This window comes from Ursus maritimus, unplaced genomic scaffold (assembly GCF_017311325.1).
Source record: "Ursus maritimus isolate PB19 unplaced genomic scaffold, ASM1731132v1 scaffold_14, whole genome shotgun sequence".
Lineage (NCBI taxonomy): Eukaryota > Metazoa > Chordata > Mammalia > Carnivora > Ursidae > Ursus > Ursus maritimus.
Window position 1 is genome coordinate 43,406,443 of NW_024423786.1, and position 23,120 is coordinate 43,429,562.

The 23,120-nt window shown below is 47.9% G+C and overlaps 1 protein-coding gene across 6 annotated transcripts in view; it reads right to left on the minus strand.

The window, feature by feature from the left end:
• Positions 1-21,332, minus strand: part of GATAD2A (GATA zinc finger domain containing 2A) — a 97,793-nt gene extending 76,461 nt beyond the window's left edge. Inside the window, exon 1 of one of the 6 annotated variants that reach the window (XM_040628956.1) lies at positions 21,168-21,332. The gene's annotated coding sequence lies outside the window, so the exon portion shown is untranslated. Of the gene's footprint in view, positions 1-12,653; positions 12,726-21,167 lie in introns of those variants that run through there. The other 5 variants (XM_040628952.1, XM_040628954.1, XM_040628950.1 and 2 more) reach the window with 5 other exon arrangements.
• Between the last annotated feature and the right edge of the window lie 1,788 nt (positions 21,333-23,120).

Sequence of the window (23,120 nt, forward strand, 5' to 3'; positions counted from 1 at the left end):
GTAAATAAATAACTGACCAAACCATAAAGAAATAAGGACATGGGATGCCTAGCTGGCTCGGTTGGTAGAGCATGCAACTCTTACTTACTTGCTTATTTATTTATTTATTTATTTGACAGAGGGAGAGAGACAGCCAGTGAGAGAGGGAACACAAGCAGGGGGAGTGAAAGAGGAAGAAGCAGGTTCCCAGCGGAGCAGGGAGCCCGATGCGGGGCTCGATCCCAGGACCCTGGGATCATGCCCTGGACCGAAGGCAGATGCTTAACGACTGAGCCACCCAGGCGCCCCGAGAGCATGCAACTCTTGATCTTAGGGTTGTAAGTTCAAGCCCCACACTGGGTACAGAGATTACTTAAAAGTAAAATCTTTAAAAGAAAAAAAAAAAAAGAATTAAGGATGACAGATCAGACCCAAGGAAGCTCCAGGAGAGAACAGAGAGCTATGTTCTCCTTCCTCCTGCAAATTAAACCAGGGGCAGGCCACTCCTCCTCTAAGGCTGCAGTTTACAGTTTGTAACATCAAGAGCTGCCCCACTCACCTTGAAGTCTGTGCTATGTTCAGTAAAACAGCACGCAGGAGCAAGCTAGTCCCAGGTGAATCCTGAACTTGTCTGGGGCCCAAGGATCAAACATAGTTACATTTCTAATGCTCTGCCTGACCAATATAAACTGACTACAAGGCTGCAATTTCACTTCCATCCAGACTTGGTACATCAATATCTTTGCCCAAGAAAACTTCAAAACAGACCAGGCAACTCCTACTACTGACACAGGAGGGTCCACATCCTCCCCAGACTTCAGCAGAGAGAGACAAAAGCCTCAACAAGACAAATTTCAAAGTTTGGGAAGGGGAAGGAAGAGACAGATGACCCACATAGGAACTGCTAAGAAGGTCAGTTAAACAAAAGTGTTAAGGAAAACACTAATCAAACCTGGAAATCTCCCAGGGTTCCAGTGTGTATAAGAGAATCCCAGGGAAGGTTGAGGATTCAGAATCCTCTGGAAAAACCATGGCCATTGAAGGTGTAGGTGCAAACCCTTTACATGCATAGGAGTAACATATGAGACAACAAAAAATGCAGTTCAGGGGCACCTGGGTGGCTCAGCCGGTTAAACATCTGCCTTCTGCTCAGGTCATGATCCCAGAATCCTGGGAATGAGCCCCGGAGCCCCACATCACATCGGGGCTCTCTGCTCAGCAGGGAGCCTGCTTCTCCCTCTGTCTACCGCTCTGCCTACTTGTGCACTCTTCTGTCAAATAAATAAAATCTTTAAAAAACACACACAAAAAAGTGTTCTATATATATATATTAAAAAAAATGAAGTCCAATCATTTAAACTGGCAATGTTCTGTTAATGATACACAAGTCCTGAGAATATCACAGATCTGGAGTGACTTGACCAATTCAACCAATGCCTTCAAACCAAGAATTCAGTTTGCTACACTCCTACTTTCCCCAAACCATTGAGCAATTGGGAAAAATGTGTTTCCTCTGTGGATGTGAATATGGTTGTAGTGGCAAAGTTTTCAGAACTTCCTGAGTAAACCTGCCCAAAACAGACAAGAAAACTAAAAATCTCTTATACCACCACAAAAATCCACCAAGTGGAGAGAACCTGTGCACCTCCAAGGTCATATTTAGCAGCTGCCTCTAAGGTAAGAATGTGTGGAGTACAGTTTAACAGCCACTGACTCAAAGGCTAATTGCACAGAACAACTGGGATTAGAGGAAATGCTATGCCGGGATTATATGCAGGTTTAAAGCCACAGGGTTTCTTTTTTTTTTTTTTTCCGCTTCCCTTCCAAATAATTTGATGACCTTTTTAGGTAAGATTTCCTTACAATGAGCTCTAAAAACCTCCAAATTGTTAGGCTGTGGTAGAATTTTGTTCTTATAAAGAAAATCCAAAGCCTCAATCTGAGTGTTTCATTGTATATGATAAATGAGATGTGCGACCTTATGGGGTTCGTCATGTAGTTGTCATCTGGGGGGAGAATCTTGTCCTAGAGGTAAATGGAGGAATCAGGAGCTGCGATACCTCTTACTTGTGAACATTTCCCATTTGTCCTCACAGCCATCCTAGGAGATCAAAGATATATTCCCTGTGTACGGATAGGAAAGGTAAGGCCAGGTAGCCAGGCAATCCACCCAAAGCCGAAAAGCAGTAAACCACTCAGTGGCGAAGCCAGATCTGTCCAACTCCCAAGCCAGCTTGAGAGCTGTGAGTCTGGAAGGAGACTAGGATTCAGCCCCAGGTTCTCCCATTTGTCACTGCAAGCACTATCATGAAGCAACCCACTTCCCATCCCTGCCCAGACTACTTAGGGATAAAACCAAAAGTGCAAGGGGCCCCTCCTGGTTCTTAAAGGCAAGATCCCCTGGCGAAAATCTTCCCATCGCACACATGGAAGCACTATTCCTAAAAGTCAGAACATGAGATTTAGCAAAGCCAGGAAAGGGGCTATCTCCTTTCCCCTGGTGGGACCCCACCAACCCAGCTATCCGGTATCCTAGGGAGGTGCCCAGGCTAGTGGAAAAAACATACAAAATCTGAACTCATAAAGGCTGGAGCCCACTCCCAGTTGTAGAATAAATCAGCAAGGTGGCCCTAGAAAGTGTCACCCTCTGTAGGGGACTTCGGCTTCTTCCATCTGGAACGTGGGGACAGGCTATGGTTCCAAGGGGCACACAAGAGACAGTGACAGTTTGTCCTGAAAGTGTGGAGGTGCCTTTGGGCTCTGCCTCATCCATTCTAATCATAACAGCATTCACTGAACTGTACACACAGTAGGCCCTGTGCTAAGCCACTTGCATTTATTATCACATTCCAACTCAGTTGTTCAAGGTAGACATTACCTCCTTTTCAAAAATTGGAAACAGAGGGTAAGGTTCAGTCAGCAAGGTCACATCACTAGGAAATGGCAAGTGGAACTTACATCCAACCTGTCTAAGGCAAAGCCAGGGCTGGTCCATGACACCACTGCCCGGACCTGCTGCCTGGGAATAGGCACAGGGGCTGACTTCTCACTCAGCAAACAGCAGGCAGCCCTGGATGACGAACTGGTTGGCCACTATAGCACAGCAGTATTTTTTAAAGTGTGCTCAAAGGCATCACCTCATTTAGGCTGAATTAAGTTTGAAAATTCAAATCAAAAGATCCTATCAGCATGGCAGGTCAGGTGGTGCCCCGTCTGGAGACAAAGCTACAGGAGGAAAGGCTGAAAGATCCGTCAACCTTCAACAAGTGGAGACTTTCTCATCAACCCCACACTGCCTCTACTCTCTCCCCAACCATCCCTACCACCACCCCCCGCCCCATCCCCAGCTGCAGTTACCTATGTTTGAGGCCAAGCAACCTCAAAGTACTACAGTCTCAAACCTTCCCCAAAATTTCTACCTCAATTTGCTGAGAGCCCACTTGCAGGTATTGTCCATATCCTGCCAGCACACTATCTCAGATGCTGGTCTCTCTCATTCTCAGACAGATATCAAGTCTTCAGTCCTTTTCATATAAGGAACCAGGAAACAAGAAGGCCAGGCACTTGACACACTTGGCTAAGAAACAGGGTTACCTTTCTGAGGATCAAGAGAAAGTGGGTGCAGTGCACTGAGAAGCTGCAAGGGCCCTTTCCCCCGCCACCCTAGAGGGTTCCGGAGGATTCCCAGTCACTTCCTAAGGCTACCTGCAGGTATTCAATTAGAGTAAGTTCCTTTGTGTTCTAAAAGACTAACCTACATTTTCATCAGACAAAAACAGGTCACAAATACAGCCTAGAAAACGAGGGGAGGGGCAATAAGCCCATGGTCTGACATTCGGCTTGACTAAAAAGTCCTGGATCACGTTTGCCAGCATCTACAAATATGCAGGATCTGTCTTCAGCTGGTACTTTTGTTTCTAAGAACACCAGCCTCACTACTTCCACTTCCCTGTCACTACTTCAGGTCCTGCCTTTTATCTCAACCTTAACACATGGCCTTCTAATCCAATGCAAGATGTAGCTTTGCACAGTTAGAACATCATTACCCAAAAGAACAGCAACCTGAAGCCACCAGACTGTCTAACCTTCTAAAACAGTTCAGATAACTCAAGAGCATCCATTCTAACAATCGAACACACTTAGCAGGCAACATAGTTCTGTGAACCTCAAACTATGACACTGCCAACTTGTTCTTCCGGTTTTACTACACTTCCCAACCCAACAACTGTTACAAGGAAATCCCAGAGATGCTCTATTACCCCAGGACGACTGCTCATAAAGACCTCACCTAATCACCTGTTTCATAATCTTTCCAGTTTTCTACAATGAGCATAAATTAACTCAATTATCAGGGGGAGAAAAAGTCTAGGGAAAATAGCCTTGCTCATTTCACCTAATGGCACAGAAACCTCACAAGTCCAAGCAGGTAGTTCTCCAGACAAGCACTTGAGTTGCCCATGCTTTTGGAGGTTAGCACACTGACAGTTCTTAACTGAACTCACTGGTAAGGCCGTTACATTTTGGTCTCTGTTGGGAACTGACATATCCAAGACTCTGAGGGTCATTCTTAATTTTCCCCCAAAAGAACAAATATCGGAAAATGCCAACAGTTGCAGCACTTGGCTGGCTCAGTTGGTAGAACATGCGACTCTTGGTCTTGGAGTTGTGAGTTCAAACCCCATGTTGGGGGGGTAGAGGTTACTTAAAAAAAAAATAAAGAAAACAGGGGCGCCTGGGTGGCTCAGTCGGTTAAGCATCTGCCTTCAGGTCCGGTCATGACCCCAGGATCCTGGGATCAAGCCCCATGTTGGGGTCCCTGCTCAGCAGGGACCCTGCTTCCCCCTCTCCTTCTGCTTCCCCCACTCATGCTCTCTCTTAAATAAAATCTTTAAAAAAAATAATAAAGAAAATAAATAAATTTTAAAAAGAAAGAAAGAGATTGAACCGACATTTCAGAATGGCTTCACTACTTTCCCACCCACGCCCTTCAGAAGCATCCTTCAGTGGTCTGCTATCTAAGGCCCAAGGTGGTCCTGGCTGTGAACCCCATCACATGGGTCCCTGCCTTATCCTCTTCAACAGGGGTCCCATTGTTCTCGAGGTAAATCTCAGACCGTCTAAGGTCTCTCTGTGTGTGTGTCTCTCTGCTCCAACTACCCTAATCTTCCTTCAGTCCTAGACACTCTTATCAAAAACGCTCTTCCCTTTTCTCTTTACCTACTTAGCTCCTACATGTCCTCCAATCCCAGTTGGAGAAAGGCCCCCTTGAGTTTTGCTCACCAGGTCACAGCATCCTTTTCTCCTTGACCCTTTTAAGTTTCCCCATGTTTATGAGATTAATTACGATTTCTTTCCCCTAATCTCATGGTAAACTCCGCTGAGTAGGGATTCCTAGCACAGTGCCAGAGGCACAGTGTATATTCTGCTATTTATTGAATAAGTCTATCCAGAAATCACTCCTTGCAATGACAGAAATTCACAAAATAGGGGCGCCTGGGTGGCACAGCGGTTAAGCGTCTGCCTTTGGCTCAGGGCGTGATCCTGGCGTTATGGGATCGAGCCCCACATCAGGCTCCTCCTCTATGAGCCTGCTTCTTCTTCTCCCACTCCCCCTGCTTGTGTTCCCTCTCTCGCTGGCTGTCTCTATCTCTGTCGAATAAATAAATAAAATCTTAAAAAAAAAAAAATTCACAAAATAAATGATGCAAAGCAAGTGAGAGCTCCTGAAGAATTAAGAATTGGCATCTTTAAACTGTGTTTTATCACTCAAATAAAAAATGTTTCTTGGGGCACCTGGCTGGCTCAGTTGGTAGAGCGCATGCAACTCTTGATCTCAGGGTTGTGAGTTCGAGCCCCACATTAGGTGTAGAGATTACTTAAAAAAATAATAATAATAATAATAATAAAAATAAAAATAAATTTTGAAACCCCATTTCTTATTTTTAAAATAATCACAAAATACAGAGATTTTCAAAAAGTTAAGGGAAAAAAAAACCCACTCCTCACCCTAACCCAGAAATTTTGTTAACATTCTGATACAAATCCTTCCAGGATTTTTCCTACCAAGAGTAGCATTATTTCTTTCCTCACTATCAAAATGTACAACTGTAGGATCTGCCAAATACTACTGCATTAATAGAGATGACTTGACATTAAAAAAAAAAATGATGTCATCTGAATGGGAAAAACAATGCATCCAAATAGGTAATACAAAACCCATCCCAATTTCTACATCACATACAAGACAAGAGATAACTCTCTGTAAAAATCAGCTTCGGAATTTTAGGGGAGGAATATGGGATGAAAGACGAAGAATGGACTACATGAGGAAAGGTTTTATTGCAAATTACTTTCAAAATCTCCATTCTAAACTACTTCCTCTAGAAAAAGGCCAACTTTTCTGAGTTGGAAGCTGAGGAAGCAAATGCAAAGGGGCAACTCTGTGGCTTGGCTCCTTCAAGGCCAGCTGGTAACTCCGCTCTCTGAGGACAACACAGGGCTACAATGGTGCCCCTAAGTTATCAGGTCATCCCCCAACTCCCAGCAGAAGTAGACTGGAGCCTGGACAAGTAAATAGCCTCTTGTTTTAGGAGAGACCAGGAAATGCTCACACAGTGGGTTGCAAACAGGAACATTCCTGGGCTCTGATGTCCCAAACATCAGGCTCAAGCCAAGCTCTGCCCCTCTACCACTCAGCAGCCCTGGACAGCCTGGCCTCCAGGAGCCTCAGTTTCCTCACTCTAATGTGGGGATATACTCCACCACAATGGAGTGTTATGGGCAAGGAACATGTCTGTGTACAACAGGCATTCAAATCTGGGGACTGGTGTCTATCCAGCACTCCTCCACAGTTTACTGTCAGGTGTAAAATGCTACTAATCTTAGCATCCTGATCTGGTGCCAGCAAACATTATTTCACCTAATCTAACTTAAAAGAAAACTTGTAACCACTACCAGAAAGAAAGAAGAAAACAACAACAAAAAAACATCAAAGGACAGTCAGTACAAGTCTGAAGCAACCACACAGAAGGCTGCCTGTCCCTCAGTTTATCTGTGCTGCCACAGCCAGAAGGTGTCACTGTGCGAAATGGACACACAGAACCAGACACTTAACAAACACTGTGTACTCAAGAAAACTGAAGTAAAAGGGTGAGGAAGAGAGAAAAATTAAAGGCTCAAGTGACTCACCCGGACTTTGATCTAAAGAATCCAAAGCTCTCAAGATAAGGATGTACTACACAGCTAAAGACTCTGGGTCAAATACACAAAATTAAATAGCCCCTGCAAAGTTCCCAAGGCAGGGCAGAAACGCGCACCCAAGGGTTGACATTCAGTTCCTAAGGGAGGGATCCCCATTCATTTCTGGGTCCCAGTGTGTGCACACACACCAAGTGTCAATCACGCTCTAGGCTGGGGCCCTGCCCATAAGCCTTTCCTTGTTGAAGTGATCAATTCCGATTCTTGGCAATAATCCCTTTAAAAGGCCAGCTGCTGCTGTCTAGTCACTGATGCCGACCCATTCCAGGTGGGGAGGGGGGGGAACCAATACAGCCACCGCCTAAACAGGGAGGCAAATTTAAAGTGTACGGCCCTATGAAGGGCCCGAGCCCAGAGAGGGGGGAAGGGTCCTGCGGCTCCCTGGGGTCAGGCAGTAAGGGCGCGAGCAGGGAGAGGGCCGGCCCTGCAGGCGTGGGCGCGCGGGGACTCTTATTCTGACACGGGATCCTCCGCCGCCACGGTCGCCGCCGCCGCGGGGTTCAGCGCAGCGGCCAGGCCCGCCCGGGACCCCCGCCCCCCCCTGCCTGGGACCCCCCCCACCCCGCGCGCCCACGTGCCGCTCGCCCGCCACCCCCTCCCCCGCCCGTCCCGGCCGCTCGGAAGCCACCCCTGGAGGCCCAGCCCCTCCCCCGGCCCCGGAGGAAGCGCAGAAGGAAGGGGGGCGACGCCGAGACTTTCCGGGACCCCCACCCGGCCCGGCCCCCACGTGCCTGGGCGGCGTCGGAGCGCGGAACTTTCTAGGGTAGCGCTAGAAAGACGCTCCCAGAATACAAGGAGTAGGTAGAACTCACTCGCTCGCTCTCACTTTTCCACGCTCACGCGGGGGTCCCTCAGAGCCCACTGACCCCCGACCCTGCCCGACCCTCGCCACCCCCGCCGCTCCAGGCTCCACCTCACGATCCCAGCCCCGACCCCACCCCCCGGCCCCTGTTCCCCGCCAAGTTTGGTCCAGAACTTACCGGGCCGCGGGCCGGCCGGGCCCTAGGGCAGCGCGCGGGTTCGCGGGGCCGTGGGGCCGGGGTCGCCTGCGGGGCCGGGCGGCCGAGAGGCCGGGGGCGCCGGGCCGCGCGCGCTCACTCCGCCTGTGGGGCCGCCCGGGCCCGCGGCGCTCGCTCCGCCGGTCCGCCCGCCCGCCCGCGCCGCCGGCCAGATAATGCGCCCCTCGGCCGCACACATGGAGCCCGGCGCCGGCGTCACCGCCCGGGACATGCGCACCAGGTCAGCGCGCCCGGCCCGCGGCCCCCAAAACACCGGGGAGCTCTTAAAGGCGACGCCGCCCGCCCGCGCCCGGCTGGGCGGGGACAGACGGCTGGGGGCGGGGCCTCGCCGTGGGGGCGGGGCAAGGCTGCGGGGAGGGCGGGGCAATGTAGGCCGGTACCGCCCCGGAAACACCGCCTCTCCCGACTGCGCTCCATGCGCCGCCCTGCTCCGCCGGTTGGTTTCCCACGCGGGATCCGGCGGGCTCCCTCCCCGCGGAGTCCCAGTGCCTTCCGCAGGGCCGAGGGGTCGTCGCCAGCTCACCGGCAGCAGAGCCTGCCGGACCGCGCCCATGGCTGACTCACGACGCACTCACTACTGACCTCGCTCCAGCTGAGCTACATGACCTGGAGCAACTCAGCTGCTTCTGAAAACAGAGGTTAGGATGCCACCCCCACGGGGGTCGTCACACAGAAGCTGCACTCCCGGGTATCGGTTAAACCATCACTTCTGTGCAATGAAGAGTTCTACTAAGTAAGCTCCAGACCCACCCACTTCTAGACACTTGAGGATGACTGCTCTCCCTCTCTCCAGTTACCTCTCAGTCTGCACCCCCCAACCCCGTGTTCTGGGAGGTGAACGCCCCCCCCACCCCCGCAAGAGAGCAAATCTGCACCCTTCCCTCTCCAGTGACATGAAGAAAACACGGGAGGCCGTCTAACCTGAGAAAGGATGGGCTTTTGGATACGTTAAACTATATAAAGAGAAACACAATTTCAACAGAAAAATAAAATATCTAATATCACAAGAAAGCTCTCAATATCAAGATTATGTTTTGAAGAATCACCATAAAAGGCCCTTTTCATGTTCTTTTTCCAGAGTTAAAACAATTCATAAGGCTCCTGAGTAGTGGCTTTTAATTTGTTTTACAACACATCGTAATACACATTCATACAACTGAAACAAAAGTTTCACCAGATATACTTTAACCACTTGCAATGTACTCTGATATTAACTATTCTATTTCATTTTTTTTTTAAAGAGATTCAATGTAATTTCAACCCACCATTGGTCTTGACTCCAAACCTGAAAAACATTGTAGAACAACTTTTACATATAAAATTGTTTTCCTGCTACAAGCCCCCCACAATAAGAAGTTCAAAAAGGCCCATTTTAATTCTGTGTTGAGTTTCACACATAATTAGCAATTTTTTGTCCTTGAGTCCACCCCCCCCACCCCACTCCCCAAATCTTCCAACTGCTTAATGCAACATATGGCACAACTCCCCTGGGCCAAAAGCGAAGCATTCCTCAAACTAAAAATGATACAAAATGCAAACTGTTGACCCCCAAACGCCTTCCCTGGCCCAGTTTTGCCAGCAATTTGCTTTGCTACAAAGAATTTCAAATGTTCAAATTCAAAAACCAAACAAAAACAGTCTTATTCTCTGGGGCGCCTAGTGGCTCAGATGGTTCTGCCTTCAGCTCGGGTCATGAACCCCAGGTCCTGGGATCGAGCCCCACATTGGGCTCCCAGCTCAGCAGGGAGTCTGCTTCTCCCTCTCCCTCTGCCTCTCCCACTGCTTGTGCTCTCTCTCAAATGAATAAATACAATCTTTTTTAAAAAATAATTTTTAAAGTCTTTTTTCTCAAAGGGGTGACTTGGTATAGGAATGCAGGAGGCTCCCTGATCCCATGTGCAAGGATAGGTTAAAAGCAAATATCCAAAATTTTCACTGTAATTCAGCAGCTTTATATTTTGAGAACTGCTTTACTCTAGGACTATTAATCAGATGATGTATATTAAAGCAATACAAGCAAAATATTACCTCACTGCTCCTCACCTGGGTCTTGATTAACGCCAACTTAATTAACTACAAACACAGCAATGTGTGGTCAGGTGGGAGACCCGACACTTGAGATAGACATAGAGATTCCAGAGTCTGAACTGGCAAGCCCTGTGTGAGTCACCAAGGTGACAACCACCCTGTTTTAAAGAGAGAGGCATCAGCTGCGACATATTAATGGCACACCCCTGTGGACTGAGGTGTGCACTGGTGACAGGTGGGCTGCTCCAGAGGGCAGTGCCAACATCTCCAGCTGGGAAAGCAGGGGTGGGGGTAGGGTGAAGTACAGGGTTTATTTTTGTGATAGAGGGCCAGGTGTATAGATGGAAAAAGTGACAGTAACTCCAGAACTGTTTGGGGTCCCCGGAGCTCAGGCAGGCGAATGCTAAGGCTGCTCAGACTAAAAACTTTGCTACCTCAGTGTCTAGTACTGGACTAAACGGCAAATAGTTCAGCTGGCTGATTACGAAATATGATGCAATTACCTTTAGATTCCATTCTAAAGCTGGAGAAACTAATTAAAAGACAAATAGGGCTAGAACCATGTTTTTGTTGAAGTTTTCCCTCTGCCCTAAAAACAAGGCAGTCAATTAATATTTACAGATACCAGTTAATATAATACTTTAAAAACACTTCTGTTATTTAGTTAAGCAAAATTTCCTTCCCAAATTCATTTTAAAATTAATATCCTTCAAAGATCAGATCCTTGTAATAACTGCCAGGCCTCCTTCCACCTAACCACTGCAAAAACATTCTAATTATCTCTCTAACATACTGTGAGATAAACTAAATACCATCTGAGCCTGTTCCTGCACAACAGAGGGACTAAAGAAAAGAAATTTGGGCCGAATTCCATGTTCATAGCCTCCTTTATAGCAGAAAATCGGTCAAAGGCTCCACAGTAGCATGAAACTGAAAAGGAGCAGCATCACCTACTGAATGTTTAAGGTACTGTACTTTTTTGTTTTTAATAGGGAGATTTCTTTAAAGTTTCTGGTGGACAAGATTCAAGATGTCTTATGTGATAAACATTGATGGACAAGAACTGCCTAAAAGACCACTCATCCGAAGCGTTTTGCAAGCTGAGGAGCCTGCAGGCACCATCTCCAGAAGTTCACAGGCTGGTGGCACAGAAAGACAGAATGACTTCAATGCAGAAAATGCATTCATAGGAAAGACAGGAATCACAGAGGAAGGGGCTGCTCCCATGCCTGGGGAGAGTCTGGGAAATCTTTGTGTATGTGACATTTGAGCCAGTTCTTAACAGATGAACATCCCAGGCATCCAGAACAGCAGAGGCAAAGGCCAGAGCTGACCACACCTGGAATGCGGGGCTTTGGGGGCAGAAAGGGCTAAAAAGGGATGGATCCATTATCCTTCAAACTTTCTAGATGGCATTCTCTCTCAAAACACAGAATGAATTGTCATCTACTTACTTAAATTCGAAAGCTAAGCAGACCTAGTTCTGTAGACTTTAACCAATTTTGAGATTACTGCTATCAGTACACTAGGCTCCCACTTGTTTTCTGAGGTCTCTGAAGAATAAACAGGTTGTTCATTCAAAAGTGTACCAAATCTTTTTAAAAGTACTTTTACAAAAAAGAGCACTGACTGCTTTCCATACTTTGCATTTTTATTATTTTTAAAAAATTTATTTATTTTGAGAGAGAGAGAGGGCAAGGGGTGGGGTGACAGGGGAGAGGAAGAGAGAGAATCTTAAACAGGCTCCACGATCAGCGTGGAACCGACACAAGGCTGGATCTCAAGACCCTGAGATCATGACCTGAGCCGAAACCATGAGTCAGACGCTTAACCAACTAAGCCACTCAGGTGCCTCCATACTTCACATTTTTAGAGCTCAAAAGTCTAAAACTGTTTTCACTGAGTTTAGGGACAATCATAACTACAGTCTCTAAGAGAGGATTGTTTTAAAGTTCCTTATTTCACCCCAAATTCACACTCACATGGTGACATTACAATGCAACTGGTTGGAAAAGAGAAGGAAAAGATTCATTTCTATGTTAATATGATTTCCTTAGTACTTTGATATTTTTGGTACCTTTTTCAAGGACCAGAAAATAGTTAAAGGGACTATGACAGTGGTACTTTATGAAAAATACAATACTCCCAGTATATTATGCCTGCTACAACAAACGTCATTTTTTAACACAGCATTCTTACACTAGATTAGGAGTCTGTGGGAGACAGATCTGCACCCCTTTGACCCATCCCTGTCGTATATACACTGAAAAGCTCTCTGAAACACAGCCCTCTAGAGATGGGCCACTTTGTCAGCATATGTTTGTTTGTTTGTTTTGAGTGTCGTTTCTAACCACAATTCCGTATACTTACTGTCTGGGCAACAGGGAGTTCAAGCTCCATCTGTACTTAGTCTCTGTGTGGCCCTGAGGAAGTCCCGCTACTACAGAGTTCTGAGCACAAATGCTCCCCTGAAGGGTTAAATACAAAAGGCTAGATGTATTACTGTGAACCCGGAAGTATATCTCCCACTCTGTCTTCATCTGCACGTCACCAGTTGGCAAGGAATATCTCTTTTGTGTCTATACACAGCTTACAAAAAAATGCCCACCTGATGTAGATCAATTTTAAGTCTTTGAAAAGTTAGTAAGTGAACTGTTTTCTATGAATTAAAAAAATTAAAGGAAAAAAATCAGAAAGCTACCAGAAAAAGAAAAAAAAAAAAAAGGCTGAATGTCAGTCTAGAGGCTAGAGATCAACCTATTCAAACCTACTTAGCAAAGAAAGAGTGCTAGTCACATCACTGGTCTGTTAATAAACATCCATGATTTAGACATGAAGAAAAATATGTTTTAAAAACCTGATATCCAATTCACATCCCACTCCCTGGTTGTTAAATGCAGATATTCCAACTTGACAAAGGAAGGAGGAAAAATATTCCTCCCAAAAGTTTTCCTGATTGGATGGGTACCCCCCTCTTCTCTCCCGGTGCCTAGCATTTCCTATAAAAAATAGAGGAGGTGGGGGGGGCACCTGGGTGGCTCAGTTGGTTAAGCATCCAACTCTTGATCTCAGCTCAGGACACGATCTCAGGGTCCTGGGATAGAGCCCCAGGGCAAGCTCCCTGCTCAGCGGGGAATCTACTTGTCTCCCTCTCCCTCTGCCCCTCCCCCTGTGCACGTGCCCTCACTCACACTCTCTCTCAAATAAATCTTTAAAATAAAAATAAATTTGGGGGCGCCTGGGTGGCTCAGTCAGTTGAACATCTGTCTTTGGGCTTGGGTAGTGATCTGGGGGTCCTGGGATAGGGCCCTGACTTGGGAATCTCTGCTCCACGGGGAGTCTACTTCTCCCTTTCCCTCTGCCCCCCACTCTTGCTCTCTCTCAAATAAATAAATAAAAACCTCTAAAATTTTTTAAAATAAAAATAAACTTAAAAAAAATAGAGGGGATGGGTCTTTCTGGTTTTCTCCCTCACAGCTTAATAACAAAACATCCATGCCTTCTTGCATGCCGAACTGATCAGGCCTACATTTTACCAACTCCGGGTTTGAGAAGGAAAAGATCTTTATTTCAAATTTAAGTCAAAAGTCAACTTTCAATAGAGATACTTTGAGAGATTAAATATAAAACTTGAAAGCTTCGTAAATATCAATATAAAACCTAAACCTTGAAAATGTCATGCAAGTTAAAAACCTGTTTTGCTGTGTTAAGGATTTTAGACCAGCTTAAATGATAACAATTCTCAAAGAAAAATAACTCAGAAGCAGCCTGCCCAAGTTTGTTCTCTTGAAGCTCCTTAGGAGATTAAACTTCATGTAGACTATATACTGTTTCAAAGAGAGTCCAGTTGGTCTGATTTCACTGGACATCATTGATATTTCTGATTGAAAATGCTTATTAAGAGCTCAATTTAAATCCTATTTTAACCTGAGTTCAATTTTGAATCCTACTATGGCACATTTTTTTAAAACTATCTACCTTTGAAGGTAACTGGACTTTTCTTGCCAAAGATGCTCAGCTCAAACTCTGATTTTCAGATGTTCATAACTTCCTCAGGTCAAGAGAACTCACCATGTTGTTTTTCACCTCCAGGTCCCTGTCCATGCCCATGCCCATGCTATTCCACTCCCCAGAATGCCTAGCCATCTAACAAGTAGCTCTATCACCCCTCCTTTCCCCACCCTCCAATTTGAGCCTTTTTCCCTGTTACCCTATCCATGCTTCAGGGGACACTGCAAGTTCATGTAGTAGGTATACGAAGGCGATGCACAGCAGCATAAAGCTACAATGAACTAGGAAAATTCACTGGGAAAAATCAGCCAATCTGGGAACCTCTAGGTCATCGGTCCTCAGTTGCACCCAGCTTGTGGCCCCAACATGGATTGGTTTGCTCTCAGTATTAACTGCCATAGGTAGCTATCCACACTTGGGTGCCAATCTTAAGAGGGCCAGGAAGCTTTTATACGATTCCATAACAACTACCTTTATTGGATACCTACAACAACCTGGCCACCTGCTTCATGCTTACCATCCCCACCTCACAAAGAAAAAAAAGAGACTCGAAGTTAGGCCATTTGCAGTTAAGTCACTTTCCTGAGGTCACAGACCCAGCAAGTGGCAGAATCTGGATACAAACCCAAGTCTTTCTGACTCTGAAGTTTCTACTCCATAGAGGGTACTTTTCTAAGATAATGAAGACAAATAACAGTAAACCATTCTTCAAGAGCACACTCTTGCAGAAGGACCTTCTAATGTCTGCTTCCTTGAGTTCTATACACATCTCCAGAGCAGCCCTCTGCAGCCAAGCTCCTGTGGTAATGCAACAGGAAACCATCCTGTTGGCTACCCTGCCAAACAGTCCTAAGTTTGTGGGTACATCAGCTGAACCCCCAGAACTGCCAAGTACAAGTCCCCTGGTGGCTCCCAGCTCTGACAAAGCAGCTTACCAGGGAAAAAGTGAGAATTTGAACACGCTTTCTACGCTCAAATTGGGGCCCAAAAACTCTGCTGGAGGGCAAGGGAAAAGGAAGTAAGGAGGGAGCAAGCATCCACTTCCCAAGGGCAGCAGAGCCCAGAGGTGGGAGCCTGGTCACGTGCACAGTTGCATTACTTGTCCACGCCCACTTCCGGCCAGAGCCTGCCTCTTCACCTCGGAGTCAGTAATCTGGGTGAAGGAAAGGAAAAGACAGACTACTAGAAACTCTCCCTATAATCTCCCTCTCTCCCTTGAAGCCTATGTCCTGAATGAATACCCACCCCTGCTCTCTGGCTCCACCCGTCACAAATACCCTTAAGAAAAGCACCTGTCACATAACTGACCTCTGTGGACTAACATCAAATCTGACCACAACATAGGAAAGTCAAAATAGTGCTTTCCCAGTCCCAATATAAAAGGGAACCCTAGGGCAGAGGGAACTGTGCACCAAGAACCTACAATACACAACAAAGCAATCTCACTTTTCTTTCCTATGTCATAAACAACAGTCAAGCACTCCACTTGTCTGAATTTGTTTTTAAGATTTCAAACGAGGTGGAAAGGGCTTTTAGAGCTGTTTATCTCTTTGTGTAATATGCACTGCCGTGAAGAAATGCCACAGGATTCCAAAAGCACGCTGCCACTGACTTCAATAAAAGCAAATGCTCCTGGCAGTGACCATCCCAGATTCTCTCTTGTTTCTCCAAGAATACAGTCACAATCATCCTTGATCAACTAGTGCCAAAAGCCAACAATCAACCTGGAAAATGTCAAAATTTCTACCTCCTTTTAGGGGGAGGAAACAGAAGGAAGAAGCCCAGTGAGGAAATCAGAGGGATAGTGAGGTTTCACTTCTAAACCTCCAAGAAACTCCACCCCAAGTTCCCAACATCCGGGGATATTCCCAAAGAAGCCCTGCAATAGTCTTTCATTCCATTGTTTGTTTTCTTGTCTGACTGGGATGAAAGCTCCTTGAAAGCTGACTTCATCTGTCCTGCTCACTGCTAGGCCTGCAGCACCCAGCACGGTGCACCTGGTGCATTGTAGGCATGCAAACATTTATTGCTGGACTATTTGCTGGTATAGGAAGTTACATGAACCAGAATATTTAACACTATTTTTCAATCCAATTTAAGTTAAACTAAAAAAAGAAAAAAAAAAATGCCCTACCTTATGGCCACACAGGAAAACCTAGTTTAGCTGAGTGCTCAAACTGTCCCTTATAGACCAGTTTGAAGGGATACATTCTTATTCAGACAACACACCACTATAAACAAAGGCAGCCAGGCTGCAGAGAGGATAAAGCCAAAATTAATACTAGATATTAAAAATAACACCTTCCATTCATTTGGATGGAACGAGTTCATACAGTAGTTATTTCCCAATTCCAAAAGAGGTCAGCTTCTTTCTTATCATCAAGATCCACAAGGATTTAATGCCCCCAGTGCTGTCTCCAACAGGAAGGAAACCCTGACTTCCCTAGCTATTTCAGTTATATAAATCAACAGTTTATCGTCCAGAGTTAGAAGCTGGGCAGTGCTGGGACCCACATGCCTTTTAGAGCTCCCCACCGACGGATAACCATGTTACATTACATCTAATAAATGTATCTGGATCAATATCATTTCTAACTATCCAAGGGTTTTTATTGCTGTAAGGATCTTTCAATTAAAAAAAAAAGTTAAAAAAACTTCCTGTTAGATAAACTGAGACTTAGTGGTGGCGCCACCATCCACCAAAGTGAAGTCTGTGGCGCATAAAAGACGCAGCATAATTTCAAAAGGGATAACGATCCCTTTAAAGTTATTTACCTTATTTTTTTATATTTTAAAAATAATAAAACTTTGTTCCTTTTTCTTTAATGGAATAGCTGTCTTTAAAAGAATTAAGAGAAATTTAAGATTGGGGGAGTCTTTGCCTCAATAGCAAAGTCGAGAGCAAGAGCGAGAGTGCGACAGAGACAGACAGACAGGTAGGCAAGCAGAGGGAAGGAAGGAGGGAAAGGGGGAGGGAGAGGGTATAATTTCAAAGGTGGGGTGGAATCCTTCAAACCTGGGAGTAGCCCAGTGAAGGCCTAGCTCCGATTTTCAACCATTATTTCCCCCTGGGTTTTAGATATTAGAGGCAAGTGCCATCTGTCACCACACTAGTAAGTGAAAAAGGCTAGGCCCGACTCACTGGCCATGATTTTAGGGCTTTCACTAATGGCTAGAAAAGAATCCTCTCAAAAAAAAAAAAAAAAAGTGTCCTGCCCACCCTGGCCCCCACCTCCACCTCCACCCCCACCCCTAGAGACTGAGTTAGCATCTTCTACAGCTCTCTAGATCCTGGGAGCTAAAGGTGAACTGTGCTTTCCTCATGGGCACTAAGCCACACACTGGCCCTCTCAATGCACTATTATAATGGGACATCAAATGCCTTTGTACATCACTTTCCCAGTCTTTTGTCCCCAAATCTGATTCATTACTCTAAAAGAACATTCGGCTTTCAAGGTTCTAATGTGTAAGATGAGACACTCACCAAGTAACTGCTGTATATCACTCACTCAAACAGTCCCAAAATATGGATATGATCCTTTAGATTTATAGTTCACCTACTTTTTTCTTCCCACAACTCTTGAATTCATTATAATCTTCTATTTTGCCTACAGTCTAATTATAGTAATACATCTCCCTACTTGCCCTCAACTCACAAATTACCCCATTTTACAGAGGCAGAAGGCAAGGCCAAGGCAACACAAATGCCTGCTACACAGCAAATCCATCTCACTTCTGCTATCTGAACACAGAAAAATGCTACAAGACCCAGGGTGGTAATGGGTTTTGCAAGAGACATACCACATTTCTTTCTCTATGGGCATATTTAGCCTTGGCAGAATGTCAAGTGCTTCCTGGTCTGGAAGTCCAGACCAGAACCTTAATCTCCTGAGCATAACAGTCAACCTTTATTGTACACCAACCATGTGCTAGGTGTTAAGGTGGCTGTCTCCCCTTCATTACCTCAGATTCATTCATTGTCTAGGAAGCACTTCCCATGTGTCGACACCTTCACACACACAGATATGTGACCCCTCAAATATTTAGTAAAATAAGTGCTGATTTTGCATTATAACTTGTGCAAAACCACACAACTAGGAAGGACAGACCAAAACCTGAATCAGGTCCTCTGACTTCAAAGCCCCCCTTCCCTTCCCAACACCCCAGCCTGCTGGTCCTATGGGTTTCATTCAAAATAGTAAATATGTGCCGGCACTTCTCTGCCCTGTCTCAGGAAACCATAAGCTCCAAGCTCGGCACCATCCTTCCCCTTCCCCTCAGGGCAGTGCCTACAACTGACCAGGAAGAGGCAGTAGGAGAACATCCAGGTCTGCGGCATCTTCCTGCCTGGACTTGACTACCCCAGGAGCAGAGGGCCCAGGAAATTCTCCAAGCGCTTCCCCGCAGAAGAAAATAGCTCGAGTTGAAACTTGTGTCCACATGGTCCACCAACAGATTTAGAACTCAAATTATAGCCTCGGCAGGAATCTTCACAAAGGACTCAAATTAAGCAAGACCCAGATGGAAACGAACAGGAGAGAGACAGCCTTAAGTCACACTGTAAAGTGAACTCCAGTTCTAGCAGAGTCAGAGAGAAGAACTTGTTGAAATGCTAAACCAAACAGTTCAGCCTACATTTCAGAACTCCACTTCAAAAACGTCCCTAAGTTTTTAGCCGGAGACTTGTACATGGACACGAAGTGGTTACAAGTTACTCAGGTTTCAAACTGAGTTCATTCCTGTCCTTTGGACCATCTCTCAATGCCAGCATTCATCTACTTGGGCTCCAGAGAGCTCTGCGTTTGGCAAAGCAGATAAAATTAGCTACTGGAGTGAATTTGGAATCCAGGGTGGGCCATTAAAAAAAGTACACATGAGATTTGTAAAGCCATGTAAAAACTTCCTTTGGGCCAGGCTGAAGTTACCTAAAACTTAGAGAAATACTGTCAAATTCCCTGTCCTTCTGCCTCCCTTCCACCCTTCCTGGATCTAAGGTGACCCATTTCCTGCTTCTTGCCCTGCCATTCAAACCAGAGTGGCCCACAAACCAGGGATCCTCTAGAGATCAAGGGGTGAATCAGAGAAAACACAGCAGGAAGACCTGAAGGAGTGTTTTTGCTTCTCCTTTTTTGGGGGGGGGTGGTGTGTTACACTATGCAGAAGGAGGACTGAGGGATGGGACAGGAAGTGGGTCGGTCCCGTAGACTGACGGTGTGATAATGGAGGATAATGGGAAGACAATGTTCCAGCCCTGTCCCTCCTGCCTCCACAATGGCCTGACAACACTGTGGTGGCCCATGGCTCATAAACGGAATAACTAAGGTGGTCATCTGGCAACAGCTCCTGTTCCCCCTCAAATCTAGCAGGTCTCAGAAGGATGAGAGAGAACAGTACTTTTTGACTGTCTCCCAAATTCCTTTCCAGCCACAAAATTCTCCAGGTCCCTGGAAGCCGAGGTAAGAGTTCAAAGAACTCTCCTCCAGTCTGGCAAGAAAGAAGACTGAAGAGGGGGCACATTTCTGGTCTCTTCTTCCAGAAAGGAGGAAGAGGGTGCCCCAAACAGAAACAGGGGAACCCTGAAGTTAGGGGATCAAGGAAAATGAAGGAAGAGTTTCTCCCTTAGATAATCAGGCGGGAAACCTCAGGAAAGGGGGAAACGTCCTCAGGCAAGTGAGAGGGGAATGCCTCGGAATGCGGGGGCACCCTTCAGAGAAGTGAAGAAATCCACAGTGTTTCCCACCAGCAGAGGATATCTTGCAAAAGTGGAGGCACACTTCAGAGACATGAGGATCTCCTAGGAGAGGGACATCCCATATTAGGGGGAGAACCTCTGGAGGAGCCACAGACCCCTCAGAAAATTGTGGCTTCCATAGATTAGTGGAGAACCCAAAAGAAAATATTTTGGAAAAGTGGGGAACTTTTCCTCCAAGAACTAAGGATCCAGTCAGATGAATGGGCATTTTGGGGTAGTGCGGGACCCCTCAGAAAAGAAAAAGCACTCATCAAGAAGTAGGGGGTCCCATCAAGAGTGGGGATAGTTCAGAAAAGTGGGGAACACACCCAGGAGGGATTCTGACAGAAGCAGCAACACCTCAGATTAGTTGGGGGACGCTTGGGACAAGGAGGAGGTCACCCACGGAGTGGGGACAGACAACGGGGAGAGCATCTCAGAAAGGTAGGGGGAAAGGGGCCCTGCGCAAAGTGGGGACACGACAGAAAAGCAAGGGCAAAAAGGAAACACAGCATTTAAGAGGGACAACAGCTCAGAGAAGCCAGGCTCTCCTCAGAGAACATGGGGGTCCCTGGAAAGGCTGGGAGGTGTCCTCAGAGAGGGTGGGGCCCCCGAGAGAAGTGAGGAGGGTCCCCCAGAAGCAGGATGTCTCCTGAGAGAAGCAAGGGCCCCGAAGGTGTCGGGGGGGCGTCCCTCGGAGGCAGAGCACCGCTTCAGAGAAGCTGGGGTCCCCTTAAAGAAGTTAGGAGGGGAGGCGGGGCCCTCAGAGAAGGGGCGCGGGGCCCTCAGTGAAGCAGGCGGTCCCCCTCAAAGAGCCGGGGGAGGGAGGGCTCCCTCGCAGAGGCAGGGGGTCCCTCAGAAAAGTGGAGCGTCCATCAGAGAAGGGGGGCGCCCCTCAGAAAAGTGGAGGTTCCTCAGAGGAATGGAGTATCTCAGAGAGGTGGGGTCCCCAGAAAAGTGGGGGTCCCTCAGAGATGGGGGTCCCTCAGAGAAGGGCGTCTCCCCTCAGAGAGGTGGGGGCCCCCTCAGACAAGGGGGTCCACGCACCGAAGGCGGTCCCCTCTGAGAAGCGGAAGCCCCAGAGAAGCCCGGGGCACCGGAAGCCGGAGACCCGCCACCAGCGGCGCCGGCCCCTCACTCACCGAAGTTGCTCGGCGCCTCTGCGGGCGGCTGCTGGGCCCCGGGTGGCCTCGGGAGGCGGGGTCCGGTCCGATCAACTCGGGTCCCGCGGCGGCGGCTCCCTCAGGTGGCGCCTGCGGCGGCGGCGGCGGCGACAGGACGACGGACGACCGACCGACCGACTGCGCGGGCGGCGCGGAGCGCGCTCGGGTGGCGGGGGTGCGCGTGCGCGCGCCGGGGCGCTGACCCCGGGCGGGAGGAGCCGCCGCGCCGCGCTCGGAGCCACCGCTCGGTCTCGCCGCTCCTTCTCACACTGAAATTGCCCGCTTCGCAGCCCGGCTTCCCCGGTTGCTAGGCAGATTTCGCCTCGCACACTTCCGGGTTGAGGCGCGTCTAGTCGAGTGGCGGCGCCGCAGGCCAATGAGGTCCGGCCGAGGCTCCGGGGATCCGCGCCCCACGGGGGGCGTGGCCAGCCTCACGACGGACAGGGCCCCACAGCCAATGAGAGCGCGAGCCGGCTGGCCCTCGGGATCGCGCCGGCGGTCTGGGCGGACCCGAGGAGGTGGAACGGAGTGACTGACAAGCTGTCTGCCAATGGGAGAGTGGAGCGGACCTCAGGGCCAGTCAGGGCCCTTCGGGGGCGGGGCTCCGGCTTCGGGGCGGGAACGCCACAGGGGCGGGGACTTGGAGACGCGTCAATTCTTGGCCGGCTAGCTCGGACCCCGGAGGGCGTTTCGGCTGGGCCGCCGGGCGGCCGACAACTGGCTGGGCAGGGGGTTCCCCGCAGTGCTCAGCAGGGGCGCCCCACCCACAATGCACTGGAGAGGGCCTGGGCAGGGCGGGCGTGGGGCGGTTACGCCGGGCGGTGGGCGGGGCCGCGTGAGGCGCGCTCTGAGGAGACTGGGCAGACCTTAGCTCGGCCTTGTTCCCGAGGGAATTCATTTCCCCTGAGCTCTTTTCTGACAAGAGTTGTGGGTTCGACCTCTTCTGAGAAGAATCTTGGGGATTCTTGTCCCTGGCCCCCGTTCTGAGGAGAATCTTTGGAATTCGTTTCCTAGCCCCCATTCTGAGGAGAATCCAGGAATCTTGCCCCTGGCCCCTCTCCTAAAGAGAAGCTTGGAGGTTCTTGCTCTGGCCCTCTTCTGAAGAAAGTTTTGGCAATTCTTGCCCCGCCCGCTTTTCTGAGAATTGCCAGGATAAGGATGATCTTGTAGATTCACGACCCTAGCTCTGTTTTCTAAGAAAATTTGTAGGGGTTCTGGCCCTTGCCCCCTTTACTAAGGAGAATTTGAGGAACTCAGGTCCCACTGCATTTCCTGGAGAGTAATTGGGGAGCATACCCTGGCTCTTTTCTGAGCACTGTTAGGGGCCACTGACCCTCTCCCTCCCTTGACTGAGGGGCAGTGGGGGCTATGGGCCGTGGCCTTTGTATCTAAAGAAAACTCGGGAAATTCCCACCTTGTATGTCCCTCCCCCGACCAGAGGAGAAACTTGGAACTTCAAGTACCTCTCTTTTCTCCAGAGAGGAATCGCAGGAGATTGATGCCCCCTCATCCTTTTTACTAAAGAAATGTTAGGCAGTTGTTCTCCCTGAACTCTTTCTAAGCAGTGTCTGTGTTGCAGTAATGGTTCCCCTTTTCCTAGGAACTCTGGCCATTTGACTCTTTCCTAGAAAATTTTGGGGAGTTAAATACTTCCTTTTTGGAAAAGCTACCCATTTAGCCCTTTTTCCTCTTTTTTTTTTTTTTTGAGAATGTTTTTCTGTGCAGCTCTCTTTTCTTTTGCGAGGGTCAATCAAATCTGTGGCCATTCCTGATTCTGTCCCCCATCAAGCTCTTCAGCCCCAGTTTCCTTCTCTGCTGGGTGGGACCCTTCCAAGAAGCATTCCTGCTTCCCACCCACCCCCAGACAAAATTCATCAGTCCCTCATACTTCACAGTATTTGCATGTTTGCTGTAGGATGTACCATGGCCCAC